Here is an 18742-nt window from a genome sequence, read left to right as displayed (position 1 = left end):
ACCCAAGTTTGGGAAACCCTGGTCTAGAGCACTGGCTAAAACAGTGGCTCTCTGAAAATGTAATTCAGGATCAGCTATTTTGCTGCCTATTTTCAAGAGCCTATTTACTTCTATTGCTTGTATATGTGTAATTACAATAAACGTTACAAAGATACCACAAACCTCCAGTATTTTCCCAAACAGAAACTGAACTCTGCAGCGTAGCCCCTGGATGTCTCACCACTGGGGAAAGCGGGTGGCAGCATGTTAGCACTGGTGCGAGATACACTGATTCTTTGAAGAGAACTGCAAGCTGCCGAATGATCAAAGATTAAGCAAATACTAGCACTTCTGAAAATAAGACTGTCAAGATAGCAGTTTCCAAGACAAACCAAAGCAATTCTGGAGATACTAAATACCTCCCATACACAGAACAGGAACAAGCCTGAAGTCCCACTGTGAAGAGGTGAGAACCTCATTTGATCAACAGTTACAAAGGGTCAAAGCTGACTCATAGGCCCAGCTGCAAAGCACCCAGTTGGGGGTGGTTGAAGAGGTGGGTGAGCAGCTGGCAAGCTTTTGAGTGTGGATTATTGAGGTCAATTGCTAAGAATAAACAAACTGTCTCTGCTCTGGAGCTGGTCAGCATAAATAAGGATGAAAAGCAGGAGGAACAGCCTCAGGAACTGGAAAACTGCTGGGGAAAGACTGTGCCAAAGGAAAAGCAGAAAGGACACAGGTTAGAAGCCTGGAGGCACAGTCAAAGAGAAACTTAGTTTAGAAGCTCCGCCTTGTGTTCCCATGAAAGCAGATGGAATACAACCGGTACTTTCCTTTAACAGAATGGAAGGCAACATCTCAAGATGATGGTCAACCAGATTCTACCTCAAAACCCAGAGACAGACCCTATGAAAATGTCCCTATTTTCATGGGAGAAATGTTGGAGGGTATGGAGTTATCCAACCCCTGAGCCATCTGAAGGCAATCCGGTATATGAAAGTTGGTTTTTTTTAATGTTTAATGTTTTTATATTTTTCTATATGTTGGAAGCTGCCCATAGTGCTGGTGCAACCCAAAAAGATGAGTGGGATAAAAATAGTAAAATTATCGTGATGGAATTGGACATCCAGTGCTTTTTTCTGGGGGTACGCAGGGGTACCCCTAAACAATTTGTGAAGCTAAGTTTGGCCCCATTGAGGGGCAGTATTTCAATATGAGTAGGGAAATGAGAGTACCCCTCAATAATTTTTTAGGAAAAAAAGCACTGGGGACACCCCTATTTTCATTGGAGGAATTTTAGAGCAGCGGCGGAGGAAGCCACTCGGGCGCCTGGGGCGGCGCGCCCAGGGGCGGGGCAAGCCGCCCATAGGGATGGGGTGCACCACAGGGCCTCCAGAGTCTGCCTGCCTCCTCCCACTCAGCAGCCCTGGGGAGGAGGCAGCAGGCAGACTGTTTGGGCAACACGGAGCCTGTGCACGCCCAAGCCACTGTGTCTCTTCCTGGAGAGACGTGTGGCTCAGACACGCTGCAGGCCCCATGGTGAGTGCCACCCAGCATTTTGTCACCCCCCTCAGTGGTGACACCCCCCCTTCCTCCACCCCTGTGTTGGAGGGCATGCAGAGACTGCTGATAGATAGATAGGGATTAACAAAAGGAACCTGAATCCAGATCAAATGTCGCTGTTGAGGGTCCAAGAAGTCTTTGAAAGATGTGGTTGCTTGTTCTAAACTGTGTGGCACAACCCAGTGAAAAGAACACCTTCATACGAGGTATCACTTCTGTTACAATGGAATTCACTTTTAATGACCTGCCATTAATGACCTGTCATTTGGTCTATTCTAACTTTCTGATATTTTTCTTCTGCCTTATTTCGAACCACTCTGCTCAACAGTATAAATTAGACAGCCATGTTTCCACCTTAATGTGTAATTCTGTCCTATGTACAGCTACTTTAAGGGCATAGGCCTTGGTTGCAAAAGCAGGCTTGTGCCTCAGTACCTCTTTTTATAGGAAATGATGCAGAGCCAGAAATGCACAGATAATGTTTATAAGCCAATTTTACACAGATATTATTGAATTAACTGTTCCATGAAGCAGCATTCTATGACAAACCGTTCTGCATGCTGGATTTCTCAGGTACATTTCCTTCAGTGTGGGCTAAAATAATGATGTCTCTCAGACATTGTTACTTGAATGCTAACAGCTCTCCTCCCCCCCCCCCCGGCCCCCGCCGCCTTGAAATCATTTTTACATTCTTCTCAAGGAAAATGTGAGATGCTCCACTGAAATAAAGGCATTTGCCCATTCAGAACCACTCAGTGACATTACCACTCATACGTGCATTCCAAGGGTCTCTTCTTCAGGGCTTTAATGAGGCATTGCCGAATATGCTGTATGTTTACAAAAGGCCTAACAGATAATGACTTTAAAAAATGCAGAAGTGCAGCTGCCAGCGCAAACGGCCATAACACCAATTATCTCAGCAGCGCTTAGTCATTATGTTGATTCAAAGGCAAAACTGATCCAGTGGGTGGTTTTCTTCTCTTGTGTGGGGGACTGGGGGAAATGGGTGAGTTCCTCTCTCCTTATTCCCCAGATTCTTTGTATTTCCTATTAGATCTTTCCCCAGCTGGATACACTGTTAATTCCCGGGCAAGTTCTCAGAGGAGGTTTTAGACAGATAAAAACAGACAATATGGATATAAAAACAAATATGGTCTCCCACCAATACTTAGCGGGGTAATGATCACATGCATTATGCTAGGAGCATGCTAACTTCCAGTAACACAAACCATATGGGTATCACTCTCTGCCTGAAGTTCTTTCTGCTAAGCAGCTTTCATGCAGTTCAGTGGGGGGGGGGGACATTCTGTTCAAACTTCCTAGGAGTCACTTCAAACAAAAGATTTATCATGTGCCTTGGCACCCATATCGCCATAGGCATGAAAATATTAGCAGTCAAATGGAATTTGTGCAGCCCCTAATGACCATAGATATGCAAGTGTTTCCCAGAACTGTGCTTTCTTGAGCACCAAGTAGGAAATCTATGCTTTCAAACACCTGTCAATAGCCACGATCCAAAAAAACCCCTCCAAAAAGTATGATAAAGTGTATGACAGATTATTATGAAAACCTATTTTGGGGTATCTCTGATAAATTATTATATAGGGACAGGCTAATCCAGTTTTTGCTTTTTTTCTAAAAACAAAAACCTGAAAATTGAAATATGTATTTTGGGAATTATTTTCTAAAAACATACACATTTTTTAACCTATTTTCTCTCCACTTATGCGTTTCTAAATATATTTTATCCTAAAGTATGAATATTGTAACACATTTTTGGTCTTTTTTTGAGCCAAAAACCGCATCACAAAATTCAAAATAGTGCAAAATCTAAAAGGAAATGATGCTCCATTCCACAAACTATAGCATAATCCTAAAGACGTCTGCTCATAAGTAAGCCCTATGTAAGAAGTGTTAGGACTGCAGTGTGGCTCAGGTCAGTTCATACTAGAATCTGCAAAAATGGAATCCCTCAGGTATGCTCATTACGATACAACTAGAAGTATTCTGAAATGAGTTATAGAACTAATTTATTGTGCAGTTGTACTTTTGTATTTTTCAATGCATAAAAAGATATTTCATCACAAATATATTTTTGTATAGAACAGATTGATTTTGTAATTCAGTTCCAGGACGACTTCTAGCTGTACAGCAATTTATCAGAGAGATATCCTAAATTAGTGCCTGTAGTATTTTAATTTATCAAAGAAATGTGTAAACACATACACCATCTATCACTTGTCCGTTTTTCGTCAACAAAGTAAAAATGAAAAAAACATAATTCCTTCGGTCTGGAATTCCATGTCAGAACTGTCTCACATATCTCAGAAGTAAATAGGAAGCCTCTTACACCAGGAATAGATCAGCTGATTCATCTGCCGATGGCCACAGCATCTATTGCTACCTGTCAAACATATGTCACAGCTGGAAGACATTAGATAGATGAAAAGCACAGATATGTTTAGAGTCCTATGACGGAGAGACATTCATACTGAAAGGAAATGGAATAGTGACATGAGTTTAAACTCTCCCCGGGATAGCAAGTAACACTTCCAAAGGAAAAAGAAAGAAAACCAGTGGTGTACATTTACCAGAGATATATGTTTGCATTGCAAGTTAAATAGCAGCACTTAAAAAAATAAATCTGGCCTAGAGGGTCGTTTCAATGAGAAAAATGCTCTCGCAAGTAGACATTCTGTGTTTTCTAAGGCATGAAATCGGTGCAGTGTTAAGAAAAACTGTGTGCTTGAACTGTGAAAACACTGAGCACTGCTTCAGCAGAGGTTATGGATGTATTTAATTCCAAAGTCCCTGGGTGGCAGAGCTGCAATAATGAATGCTGCGGCTGGACAAGTAATATCAATAATTAATGGTCAGTTTGCTAATTCTCATGAAAATGGGCAAAGCACATTTTTATTCATGGTGCAGATGTTCTCACCCTCGAAAACCTGCAGGATTTCAAAAGGATGCTTTCAATGAATAGGGACACAGGAACCTGCCTTGTATCAAGGCAGACTATTGGTCCACCTAGCTCCGTGCTCCCTACACCAGGGATGTGGGACCTGCAGTCCTCCAGATATTGTTGGACTACAGCTCCTATCATCCCTGAGCATTGGCCATCCTGCAGTCCGACAAGATCTAGAGGGCCACATGTTCTCCACCTCTTATCTCTACTGACTGTCAGAAGCTTTCTAGGGTTTCAGACAGGGGTTTTTCCAGCCATACATAGAGGTGATGGAGATGGTGAACATACGATGGAGTCTGATTAACATGGCAAGCTAGTTGACACATACAGCAATCACAACATGGTGACAATATTAAAAAGCTTTCGTGTGGTGGCTTTGAGGCTTTGAGAAGACCTTCCTTAATCACCTGGGGTTCACTGCTGTTAGAGAAGGGATCTTGGATTAAATCATTTTCAACCCAAGGATCACATTCTATTGAGGGCATTTTGCCAGTGCTGGGCAGGATCAGGAGGCAAAAGTGGCATGGCCAGAGGCTAAAGGGCGTGTGATTCATATTTTTACAATACACTACATTCCAGCTTGGCAGAGGTATCTACACACACAAACACACATCTCTCTCTCCTTGATCCTGACAAGCAAGCGGCATTATCCCAGATCAGTAACATCTTCTATGTTACTGTAACCTATTCTCTGAGGTCTAGCTCCAAGGGATTTCTGGCGATTCCCTCACTGCGAGAAGTGAAGTTACAGGGAACCAGGCAGAGGGTATTTTCAGCAGTAGCACCTGCCCTGTGGAATGCCCTCCCATCAAAGATGTCAAAGAGGTAAACAACTATACAGCCTTCTGTAGACATCTGAAGGCAGCCCTGTATCGGGATGCTTTTAATGTGTGATGTTTGGTTGTGTTTCCACTCTGTTGCGTAGTGACTGGGGCAACTCAATCAGATAAATGGGGTACAAAAAAACATATTATTATCATTATTATTATTATTCTAGCCAGGCAAAAGCAGAGCAGATTTGGTGAGGGGTGTGGCCTGGATAAAGGCCTGAGGGCATGATAGAGAGGCTTAAAGAGCTGCATTTGGCCCCCAGACCTGACATCCCCCACCCTAGCTAAAATAGTAACCTAATGTATTTATTTTAAACATTAAACATTAATGCCAATGTTACTTCAGTTTAGACTATGGACAACTGAGCACTGGTGAATTACAGTATAGACCAGGGGTTCACCAACTGTGGCTGCTGACCCCAAGTGGTCTGCAAGCTTCATTCAAGTAGTCCACTGTGAAGACTAGCGGGAGCAGCACCCTAAATACTCATTGATTTAAATTGCATTTTTATTGGTTCTTTTATTTCTTATGTTGTATTTTATTATTTATTGTTGTATTTTATGTTGCATTTGATGCCATTCGAATTGTAATAGAATATAGGAAATGAAAGAAACAAAGAAAATGCCATTAAAAGCTCACAGCATCTAGCACAGCACATTACAAATGCCACAACAGGCAGAAAAATCATTAAGTGGTCCACCAAGACTCTCAGCAATTTTCAAGTGGTCTTTGGGGGAAGGAACCTTGGGAATCACTGCTTCAGAGCAAGCTGAAATTGTATATACTAGAAGAATTTGTTTTAATGTATATGACTTTTTTTAAAAAGGCGGAGGGACTACTTTCATTAAAAAACAACACACCTTTTCATTTCTATGGTTACTCAGCTTTTCCTTTCTGGTGTACACCGAGACTAGCTAATAGTAAGGACAAAAACAATGCAATAGTGGAGATAATGGAATAAGCACATGAAACCCTTATTGCAAAGTAGTCACTTTGTGGCTACATTGTCAACAAAGAGTTCACTTAAAATACTTTTGTTCTGGTTTTGCTGGAAGCAATAACTCAAAGGAGTTGACGGTACAGTGAAATGGAAGGAAATGCAATACTACAATCATTTTAGAAGCTACTACAAATTAAAGTCATAGTCAGAGTTCCAATTTAAAAAGAAATGAATCATACCAGGAACAGGCATAAAAACCTTTGAGGAACATAGGAAGTTGCTTTATACCGCATTGAACCATTGATGCCCTTTGCTCAGTATTTTCTGCACTGACTGGTCATGGTTTTCCGGGGTTTCAGATGGGGACACTACCACTCTCACCTGGAGATGCTGGTGATACAACCTAGGACATTTTGCATGTAAAGTGCTTTACTACTGAGAGATGGCCCTTTCCTTTTTCCCAACCTTTGTGTTGTTGAGCATTCAAAGGGAGAGTAACAGTATTTCTTAGGAGATTTTTCCACAGGCAGGGTAAGCTCACCTGTGCTTTGAAGAACACAATTTCCTGTGCAGAGGACTTGAGTTCACTCAGCTTGGATGAGCGAAAGGTCTCTACAGAAGATCAAATGACCACACAGAGGTTGGGAGCTAGGTCAGTGGAGTCTGATGCTGACACTCCTTCCTGCATTCATTTCACCTGATAAGCCATCTGCTAAGGATTATGATGCTCTGCCAGTCCTGCACATCAAGTCACTGGTACATTTAAAAGTTTGCAACCCTATGTACACAAATCCAAGATGATAACAGAAAAGTCCATGCTTCTACTCCTTATTGGTGCCACCTCTTATGGTGTAGAGCAGGGGTAGGGAACCATCTTTGGCTCTGTGGACTAGATCCATATGAGGATCAGCCTTGCGGGGCAAATTTGAGAGATGGGTTGCATGGCATTTTAGACACAATAGACAGGTAGATTGCTTCACTTACACTTGGGCAAGCTGCAAGGAGTGTTGCCAGCCCTATGCTTTGCAAGCTTCTCCACGCTACTCCTTTAAGCTCCCAATGTCAGAGGTTTCAAGGGGCAGCACAGGGAGGCTTGCGAAGAGTAGGACTGGGAGGGAGAAGCATTTTCTATTGAATGAAATTCACTTCCCACTCTTTGAACAAGTGCACTCCTATTGCCCAATAGTTAGGAGTCTGCTTTTCTCCAGCAAAGGAACAATGTGGAGACCACTTTAAGCTCCTGATTGTTCTTTTGAATCCCTACCCTACCTACCCCACACTTGACAACATGTATGATATCAGGTGTTGGACAGGTAGCCATGGCTTTCCCAAAATGGCTTATTGGGCCAGGTTTGGCCCATGGGCAGAGGTTCCCTAAACCAGGTGTAGAGATATGTGTAGCAGGTTCTTCAGTCCATCTCTCAATAGGCAGGAAGGTCATATTGCTGAGCCGAATCACTAAAAAAAAAATTCCAACTGAATGTTAACACTTTCTTATTTTGAAAATGGTATGGTTAGAATTGATTTCCACCCTTGCCTTCTTCCTCTCTTTCGACATTTCTGCTGAAACACCATTCTCCCTAAGTGGTTTTCTCATGCAAGCATCATTAGCTGAAATGTTGATAGAGGAGTTTATCCAAAGTATGGAACTGAACTAATATCCAAACGCTGCTTTCTGCTCTTTGCATCCTCTTAAGCTCCCCCACAACCATCACTGGCACATCAGCTGCCGGTAAAATAGAATCCGATCAATACCACAATGGATAATAGCAGCTTGATGGAAATCAAAAGGGTACTAAACTTTCAAAAGGTCTTCATCCATTTATGCTGTCCCCTGCAGAGGTTGCTAAAGTATTTTCTTCCGAACTGCATTCCACCACCTCTGGCTAGCTTTACTGTGGCATTTTTAGATAAACCCGTAGGCAACAATAGGTAAACTAGGTAGAAATGAAATATTGTTTATTGTTATACCACTTATTGCCAGAATAGGCTTCTAAGCAGTTTACAAATATAAGAACCTTCACTAAAATATAAACTTCCATAATTAAGATACACAATCCCAATAAAACATATAAACATCCATACCTAAAGTATGCAACAAACAATCCCTTTTTAAAAAAACACACCACAGGGGTTGGGTAAGGGAATGACTGTATAAACAGGTGTGTCTATAATATCTAAGCAGTAAACGCCACATTTTGTATGGCAGTATAATTCCCCCCATCTGGCTATGGCACCCAACATGATTTGAGACCTTTTTTCAATACACACAGGTCCTATAATCAAAAATAGTGTTAGCTTTGTCCACAAAGATACCTAGATGACCTTTTATGAGTGACACTTTCCTCAGACCTATCCTGAGGGAAGGTGTGTGGTGCATAGAATGAATGGATGGAAGACTGAATGAATGAGGGATGCTAGTGCTTTGTATATTGAATGAACATATTTAAGAAAAGGAAGAAGGAAGACATCTCATGGCTTCTTATCAACCTCCTCTCCCCACCCACTACAGTCCCTGTAAAAGTCTCCCAATATGCTTATTATTAATTTTTTTGAAGATTCAACTAACCAGCCTCATCAACAGGGACACTGCAAGGACTTCCACTTGTGCAATGGAGTCCCCCCCCCCCGTGTACCTCCACAGACACACACCCACCCAAAAAATTGGCTCTATGGGTGTCAGAGAACACCCAAAACAGGGTGCAGAGAGAGAGGAGGGGGGCTCATTCCACCTGGCAAGCTGAAATGTTTCAGCAGAGGGAACAATTAAGAGTGTGATGCAGTATTCCACACTACGTATTTAACATAGAGCATACTTTGACTCTAACGTGATGACATTTGCCATCTACGAGCATTCAGTTCTCAGGGCAAGGGCGTCAAAAAACAACACTGATCTTTGTAGTGATCCTAAGTGCTCTAAAGTTCCCTTCACATCGGTTGCATTAAGGGAGACCTATGCTATTAGGATGAAATAGGTCCATGATGCTGGTTCTGAGCCTAAAATCTAACACTGAGCAGGGTAGGTCTGTTTCCAACTCACACTGAGCTTAACACACAAAGATTTTCATGCCTATAGAAATTTATCTCTATTAGCCTGTCCAACTTGTTGCCTTCCAGGTTTTTTAGACTCCATTTCCCATCATCCTAAACTAACATGGCCTATGATCAGGGATTATGGAAGTTGTAATCCAACCGTAACTGTAGGCCAAGAAGGCTGCTCTAGATGGTGTCTGAGTGGGGTGGGGGTGCAGGTTTTTTGCTACTTATTTTATAGATGCTAGACTTGCCATACATCAGCAAAATTCCTGACATGTCCTGTTTTCCTTGGGTGTGAAAATCGTGTCAACAATTTGGGTTTGTTCCCCAAAAAAGCCCAACAATTTTTGGTGGGTTTCTTTTAAAACAAAAAATTGTGGGTGTCAGAAATTATACTTTTTGAAATATGGCAACCCTGTAGATGTAATGTCGGGGGGGGCACACGAATTATCAGTGCCTATTTAAATCCGCAATTGTTTGAACAACAAGGTTGTCATCACCTGCATCCTGCTTTCGGCTATTTTCATTTTCATTTACATATGCATATTTAATTATCGCCTTTGAACTTCATTTGGGTGTGAAGTTCTCAGTTCAGAATGAAGCTTTCTCTTTTCCTTTACAAAAGCTTAGCTCCATTCTGCCATGACCTGCACCTTTTAAAATACATATTGATCCTAAATTATACTATTTAAAAGCTTGACTTAATGTACTTTTTACACCCTGAGTAATGGCCAGTGTTCAAATCCTTTTATAAATAAAAAATATCACTTTATCTGCAGTTTTTGTTTCCCCTTTAATGATCAAGGGTGAGGGGAGAAATAATAAATTAGGGCTGAAATCCTATATATGCTTTACCTGGAAGTACATCTCATTGAATTCAGTGGGACTTACTTCTCAGTAGACATGCATAAGATTGAGTTGCTAAAAGGCAAGCTGAAAAATTTAATCCTATTAGGTTTTTAAAGTAAGCTCAGGGCAGTAAATTATCCTAACCCTTGAGCAAATCCTGTTCCATAAATTTTGAGTAGGCTCTTCATCTCTCTCTCCTCACTCTCGTCTTCCCATGAACAGCAACGTAAAGGAAGATGATGTGTGTAGGAATGTTCTGCCTCAACGTTACCTTTTGAGGAGTTTTTGTGCTGTGTTTCAGACAGCCACAGATTGGACGGAAGAAAGTATGCAGTCCCTAGCAAAGAAGCCAAAGGAAAGCTAAGAGTTTGTTCAGTGCATTCCATCCTGTGTTGAATTTCCCTCATCACACTTTTTAAATAAATACTGAGAACATGCTCACTCCCTTTCTGAAATCTGTAAAAAGACTGAGATGATCCTGAAGGTTAGTAAAGCATGCCATCCCATGTCCAGGTAGCTGCATTGCCTTAAGAAATGCTCTGCAGAAGAATGCATGCTTAGGAATCCTTGTTCCCTTTTGTATTTCTCCATTGACCAAGACAGTAGTAGTAGAACATTGTTCATATAACTCAACCTGACATGTCAGTCTGTCAGTACATTATGGCATCAAGCAGTTCCCTTGGTGTCCCACCCAATAATATTGTTCATATCTCATTAACTGTTAGGAGAAAATGCTACATAGAAAATTAACGCAGTGGGCTTTTACAGTTTTTTCCCACTTTTAAAAATTAATGAATTAAGGATAGATGTCACTCCCACTCCTCCTTGCTTATGGGTTTAGTCTCACCCAAGTGGCAGAAATGGCTTACCACATATGAATGATTCAGGCAGCTGTTGACTGCCAGACTCACTTTTTTCCGTTGTTTGGCTTGGCTGATGTAAGAGACTCCCGTCAGTTGCATACATTTGGAGTCAGGAATCTGGAAGGGAAGGTGGAAGGTGTAAATACAACCTATGAATTTGTATATTTGGCTGTTTTAACGTGCCCCACTGCCACAGATTCTATAATATACATCCTCCCTGCATGGAGCTATTTATACTTTTCCTTTCTTAATGGAATCAATTCACTGCAGAGAGTCCTAACCACCAGGCTCTTGGAGGAAGCCAGTAGAAAATTCAGAATTGCGAGGAAACCTGAACCAGAAAGCACCAGCAAGGGTCAGAAAATGGTATGTGGAGCTCACATTTGAAAGCCCTAAAGTTAAATCCTAGCTTTAATGTTTTACCTAGGTAGACTACCACATTTCAGATTCAGTTTCTGCCCTCCCTTCTGGCCTTCTGAAATGGCAATAATGTTAAGTTGAATGAGGTAACAGCAGTAGCAACATCCAGGTGCTAACTGGAAATAAATTCCATGCAATGTCAAAGGACATTAGGGCCAACAAACTAACAACATTTATGTAGGTCAATATGAACACACTCTGGCTTCATCCATGAGGAAAGTTTATCAAAAGATGAGTATACTATTTACTATGAGCATGTTCATCATGAGTATGTCTAATCCATATAGCCATAAATAAATAACAAGAAAAGAACTTGCCAAAGCTCTACAACTGTCTATGACAGACCTATTCTGCCAAAGACGATTGGGTAGCTATGCCCTCCAGGCCTTTAAAAAATAATAATCCCTGTGATTCTCACATGTTTTTCACATCCATAATAATTTTATTCTGCTGTGACTATAAGTGAGGGTTGCATGAAATTGCAATCAGACATTGTATCAGATGACCTGATGTGTTAATCAACACTAAAGGTACACCACAGGGAGCAAAAACAATAAATTTTAGTTCAGAGACAAGTGTTCCTATTGTTCCTTTGCAGCAATTAAAAATGAAAACAATGGGAGATATTTTAGGAGGGGAAAACACAAAGAGGATTAATGCAGAGATAGCTTCTTTGTTCCCTGTGTGTTGCATATTGTGGGTAATGTAGATTTTTCTTCATCTGAAGCACAAATGAACTTGTTGAGTTCTTTTTATTTATTTTCACACCATTCATATTTAGTGTAAACTTCCATATATTGTGTGGTCCTCCAGAAACTGTTGGACTGCAAGTCCCATCGGACCCAGTAAACACAGCCAAAGGGCAGGGGTGGTGGGAGTTTTACTTCAGGAGAAGCAGGTTCCCCTGCCTAGCAATTAAAATCTATGGAGAGGGCATTGTGGCTATACTCCAAACAGTACTTGATGGGACAGTGAGCCATGTGGGGCCTTCATGGTGGTGGCACCCTCCTGGTGCCGCTCAAGTTGTATCAGGAGTCTTCCATGCTTCAGTTCTGTAGGTTGCCCAACATGCATCTTGTCATTTGGGCCTTTGAATCATTGTGAAAGTGCAAAGAGTTTGATTTAATGCACAGCCTATCAGATGTATTTTCTTACAGCTGTTGGTTTTAATGTTTCTGATACGTTGGTTTTAGTTTTGTGAATTTTGTATCTTATATTAAATGTTTTACAAACCACTCTGGCTTGTCGTTTAGAAAAGCGGTATAAAAATTGAAACAATAAACAAATCAATTTTTAAAAATTGGAGTGTAAACCCTGAAAAAGAGAGTTAAGATGCTCATTTTCTACAGAGTGAGAAAAACCATTTGCAGAGTAAAAGGAATAGCCAGGTCAGAAACGAACAAGAAGTGCCTGTCAGCTCAGTTTCCAGAGAGGTTAGGAATCAAAGACCTTTCTCCTTGCCAGAAATTCCAAAGGCTGGGGAAACTTCATTGATCTGAATGGATCAGCAAGAAACAACTCTGCACAAGGCAGAAACTGTTCAGTTTTTGAGAAGCAAACTTCTCTTGGGCTGTGTAGACTTTCTCTTTCATGGGTTTGAAGGGGAAACTGTCAGTGAGAAATGTATATTTTTCCTCCAAACTAATTTACACAACTCTTACAGATAAGCAAACTTCCACAAGAAACTGCCAGTGGCTTTTGATATTCATACAGAGGCAACACTTGAGCTACTTGCTCTGGATTCTGCAGGTGGGACTTCTCCTGGCAAACTATGCAGAGGTGCCCCCAGCCTTCTTTCTGCAGAGTAGGAAAATGGTGTGTGCAACACATGCCATTGCGGTGACAGTTAGCATAAAGCTTTGGGTTGAATAGACCTGGAATAAACACATGAAACTAGTTCTTCTGCCTCAGCCTGGTCAACCAAACAATACAGCAGAGATGGGAAACCTGTGATCCTGCAGACGTTGTTGGATTCCAACTCCTATCACCTGCAGCCAGCATGCCCAATGGTCAGGGGCGATAAAGAGAGTTGCAGTCTGGCAACGTGTGAGAGGCCATATTTTTCCCATCTCAGCAATATAGCCCAAGGAGCTATAAAGCCAGCCAGTCTTCATAAGGGTGTAATACATTGGTGAGGCAACAGCTCACTGTTGGGTAGTTCTGGCTAGACTTGGCTACAGGGAGCTGTCCAAGGTCTTTCCCAGGGGTCTTCTGCTTTGCCCTAATAACCCTTACTTAGACTTGACAGTTGGACTCACCTTACTCAGACCCTGGTCTTCAAGACCTAACAGTGCTTCTTAATTTGTGAGTGCCTTGGACTCTGTCTGGCCACTGCACAATTTTGGACCCCAACCTGAGAGAGAACAGGACAGGGGTGGTTTTCTTAAGGATAGGCTCCCTCTATGATTTCCTATAAAATGTTTCTGCTATTTATGAGATTTATTACCCATTCTTCACAATATAGTCCCAAGGCAAGTTATATTAATTTTGAAATACAGTATTGAAATCAGTTAAAAACAAACTGCAGTCAATAGAGGGGGGGGCATCCTAAACAATATATCTCAAGTGCCAAAGAGCCACATTCATCCTTGGACTGTCCTCCCCCAAGGCATGCCAGTGGTGAACAGCTCTCTCTCTCTCTCTCTCTCTCTCTCTCACACACACACACACACACACACAAAATCACCTCCCTCCACTGGTTTGAATAGAGCAGATAAGGAAAGGTTATCCCCTCAAATGATTGATTTCTCCATGCATCAAATAATTGACCCAATGTTGAAATAGGAGGCATCAGGGTTCTGGCCTTCCATCATCTCAGTCCTGTGTCTACTTTTAAACAATTTTCTTTGCTACTGTTGCCTAGATTGGTGTGGGTCTTGGGAGCAACCTGGGATGGAAAAAAATTGATTTCTTTCCCCATTGGACTCAGTGAAAAGTCCAAACCTTAAAGAAATGTCACTGACACCACAAGGGAAAGAGAACTCTGTTGGTTCCTGTTTCTCTCTGTTTTTCATTTTTCCATTCTTTTCCAATTTTTGTATGCTATTTTCACTGATATATGCACTGTATGCACATCTCTACCTAAATATGTGTCTTTGTGTATACATTATTTCACTGGAGAACTACATCACAAAGTTTGGAGAAGTGCAAATTTCAGATTCTTTTAGCAAGTGTGATTGAGTAGGTTCACATAAAAATATAACTGAACCCCATTTCTCCTTCATCCCTAGTTTTTTTTATTACTTTTATTTTCATTTATGACAAACATTTCAAACAGAATCATCTTTACATATTTCAGCTTTCCCTTTTTTCTGCGGTTCCTTATATTTAGTCTATTTTTCTGCATATCCCAATTTAAATCTATTTTATATTTTATTTCCATCCTTTTCATAGATGTTTTCAATACTGCATGTTTTTACATTAATCCTGCAAATGACTTAATTTGTTTACAATGAATTTGTAAATATTCAATAAATGATTTCCATTCCCCCTTAAAGACTTTGTTATCTTGATTTCTTATTCTTCCGGTAAGTTTTGCCATTTCTGCATATTCCATTAGTTTGAAGAATGGCTACAGAAACTAACAGAAACCTCCATCCCTAGTTATCACCAAAATTCTCTGCAAAATTCACCAAAATCCTCATTTGCCATATTTTAGTCAAACTTATTTGTAATATTCGGAATGCAATGCAGTATAGTTATGCAAATTAGCAAATGTATTGTTGCATAAAATCTCTGCTACTATTTGCAAACATTTGACAGATTGGTATTGACAGTAGTGCATTTTAAAGTGTAATACATTCTCTGCCACATTGACTAGAATACGCACTCTGAATATATATGAGGCAGCTAGTGGGAGATGACAATACTATAACACCAAGGCAGGTGCATACTCTTTAGAACAGCTGTAATGAACCTCTAGCACTCCAGATGTTGCTGAACTACAACTCCCATCACCCTTAGCCATAGACCATGCTTCCTGGAGCTGAATGGAGTTGTAGTTCAGCAACAGCTGGAGAGCCAAATGAGCCAGAGTCCATCCTGTTATCAACTGAGAAAGGAAGGAGCAGCATTCTAGAACTGTCAGTGCTGCTACAGCTTCTTCTCAGCCAGCTGCATTGGCAATAAAATGACATAGAGGTGGAACTGCAGAGCCTCTCTCCTGACACCAGCTGGATGTGCTTGGTAGAGTGATTTTCAAATGCAGCAACAGGGATTGAGAGTGTGTAAGGAGAGAGAAATATATGCTTACATAATTTTTTTGCATGGGATCATATGGTTATAGGGTTCAATCTTTGTTGTTTTGTTGTTTCTATGACTTGTAAACTGGGCTGTGTGTAGCAATGTAAAAAAGGGTTACATCAAATAAGAATGAAATTAAAAAAATGAAATATGGAGTGATGGCAAGGAGGAGAGGAAGAATGGGAAGAGCTATCCCTGCATACAAAAGCGTTGGTGTTTCAGGAAAGTGCAAACAACAAAGCAGCAGGAGTAACAACCTTAAGTGCAATGATGGAAAACTCAGGAGGAATCTGACTAGGCACAGGCCATTTAAAAGCATCTCTGGTGCACCAATGGCAGCCAAGCAATTTATGCACCACCACCACTCTGTCTGGGTAGCACCAACCAAGAATATTTTTCCATATGGTCAACAACCAGTTAGAATCTGGGAGAAAACGTACCCAAACAGAGCGGTCTGCTTTTAAAAATGAATAAATCCCAGCAGGTATTCAAAGAATAAATGAGATGGTGTTTTGAGCTGACCTGGGAATTCATTTTTCTCCTCTTATCTGCAGTGTTTCATATTTTTTCAAACAGTTTCATTTTAATTATTTAGTAAGCAAGTTGTATGATTGTAGTTATGTGATACTGCTTCAGCTTACTTTCAAAAGTTTCAAGCCATCTGAAGATATACACAGTATGTGTGCGTATGCTGTGTTTCAGGTAGGGAAACAAAACGTAATAAATAACTAAATATAAATAAAAAATCAATATGTGTTGCCTTATAATGAGCTGAAGATAAAATTTGTTCTCTTCCGACCCTATAAGAAAAATGCTTTACATAATATTCAGAGGAACACCCCTAGGTGGAGAAGAAACGGCATCCCATCACAAGGTGTTCAGTGCCCAGATGAAACTCATGACATCACTCCTGCAACCTGCCTGAAGTACAAAACAGGGACATCCTTTCTCCCTTTCGATGAAAAATTGCTCACTTGACATTTACATGCAATCTGCCTCTGAGAACTTATCTTTATGCCCCTGAGATAGTCCGAGCTAGGGGACTAGTGGATAAACTCCCCGCTAGTAAAGGAAGCAGTTCCGTGGGATTTGTTTCCTCCCATTCTGCTGGCAATTTGGCAGAACAAAATAGCGCTGCTATTTCACACCTCACAGAGGAAAAAAATGTTTGTCAGCTGTCAGAAATGGTTTGTGCTAATGCCCCTCCAATCTAGCCAAGAAGACAGCAGTAAGAAAAGAAGTGTCTAGGAAGCTTGCCTTTAATGAACCCTAAAGAGATTTGTTGATCAAAAATAGTGCAAATTCCAAAGGTTTCAGGCTTGGGCCTATAGGCATACCTGACCAAAGCCTCAGTGATGGTGCCACTAGAGAGGAGAAGACCACATGCCATGAATAGCTAACTCACTTCAGAAGCTATTGGCTGACTTGTTTACTTAGTTTTGAGGTCACTCTGGATGAAGCATAGCCCTAGCAGAAAGTATAGCCCCTTCTACCCACTCTTGCTATAAAGTATTTGCATCTGTCATGCGATCTGGGATGGGGGGTGGGGTGAGGATGAGCTCAAAACTTGCATTTGCCCGTTTGGAGACCAATTACATCAGCCAGAAATGTCTTCCCTTCCCTTCTATTATCTCTTCTCCCATCCAGGGCTGAGCCAACATATTTTGCTGCCTGAGAAGGACAAGATGGCGCCTCATGCCCCTCCTCCCACATCCCATGTCTAGAAGCTGACCAGACAAACAGTTGAATCTTACTTTAACACTGGTGACAGGTGGGGAATTGCGGGAGGTGGATGATTCAGTTCCCATTTAAAGGCAACCCTCCATAATTTGCTCTTAGTGAAACAATACACAGGCTGTCCTTCATAGTTTGTACTTCTCTGAATTTTGCGGTGCAGTCCTTCAGTCAAGTAACATATAGAAAATTAAATATACTGGAGTGAAGTGTGCATTAAAAAAACTTATTTGTAAGAACAGCATACAGAAATGCAAGCTACTGAGGTAAATTGGGGGGGGGGGTGTATTGGAAGAATCTGCACTAACTTGCTGGTGAATTTTCGTGAGGACTTAAAAAGAAAAAGAAACACCAACCAAAATGTGGAGAACTGAATTTAAGATTAGGGGAAACGAGAAAGTAAGAGAAAGCAAAACTGGCCTATGTGTCCATCCCTAATGAAAGGACAATATCATCGACTGCAATGAAGAGCAGCAGGTTAGCTTAGAGGACACAGAGCAGGCCCCATGGCGTGCCCATGGCCTTCAGCACCTTGCTGCCATGCCCCCAACAGCTGCTGCCTGACACAGCTGCTTCACTCAGCCTAATGGTAGGGCTGGCCCTGCTAATCTTTTGCTTAATTCAACCTTAGTGACAGCATTACGGCTCATATCTTTCACCTCTATTCCATTCACCCCTCAGAGTCTGTTCTCCTGTCTCTGCTTCATTATAGTGTTTTCTTCCATATTTCTACTTCACCAGCTGGGTTTTAATGCTGCCCTCCCAATCCCTCATCTCTTCTGCTGGTGGTATTGGTGCATATCAGCTTCCAGGTACACCTGCAGGCTCTCAGCCATTGCTGCTTTGATATCTTGGAACCACAGCCAGCCCTGTCTGGCCCCTGCTTCAGAAGGATGCAGTGGAAGTCCTCCACTGAAGCGTGTCAATTGCTGGAGAGAAAAAAGCACCGGTAGTTCATTTGTGCATTAAATGTTCTTATATGCATTCAGCATTGTCTGTTTTGAGGAGTTTTTTCTCCAAAGTTTAACATCAGCAGCCAAGGAGAACGTGGATCACATTGTTATTTTATACATGCTTGCCAATTTTCTGGCTCCAGAATAGGAAAAGGACATCTGCAAAGCTGCAAATTAAGAATTTTGAACAGTTTTAGATGATTCTTTGGGGAAGAGAGGCAGACTTATAATAATACTTGATAACAGATGTTGACCTTAACGTATTTTGGAGCAGTGATTGACCAAAGAAATGTCTCGAGGGTAATCATTTATGCCAGCATTAACCAAATGATTGATTTAGGCAATGATGTGTTAAAAAGTAAACAGA

At 41.2% G+C, this 18742-nt stretch overlaps 1 long non-coding RNA gene across 1 annotated transcript in view; it reads right to left on the bottom strand.

Annotated features, from left to right (window-relative positions):
* The window catches only part of LOC310708215, a 101396-nt gene extending 83049 nt beyond the window's left edge, over nucleotides 1–18347 (bottom strand). The window contains exons 1-3 of the long non-coding RNA XR_014526917.1: nucleotides 18082–18347; nucleotides 13705–13799; nucleotides 11033–11143 (exon numbers count right to left, since the gene is read on the bottom strand). This is a non-coding gene — a long non-coding RNA (uncharacterized lncRNA). The remainder of the gene's footprint in view (nucleotides 1–11032; nucleotides 11144–13704; nucleotides 13800–18081) is intronic.
* Between the last annotated feature and the right edge of the window lie 395 nt (nucleotides 18348–18742).

This window comes from Podarcis liolepis (assembly GCF_965112155.1).
Source record: "Podarcis liolepis genome assembly, chromosome: 5".
Taxonomy (NCBI): Eukaryota; Metazoa; Chordata; class Lepidosauria; order Squamata; family Lacertidae; genus Podarcis; species Podarcis liolepis.
The sequence above is the reverse complement of the archived record's forward strand: the minus strand, read 5'-3'. Positions and strand labels throughout refer to the sequence as shown.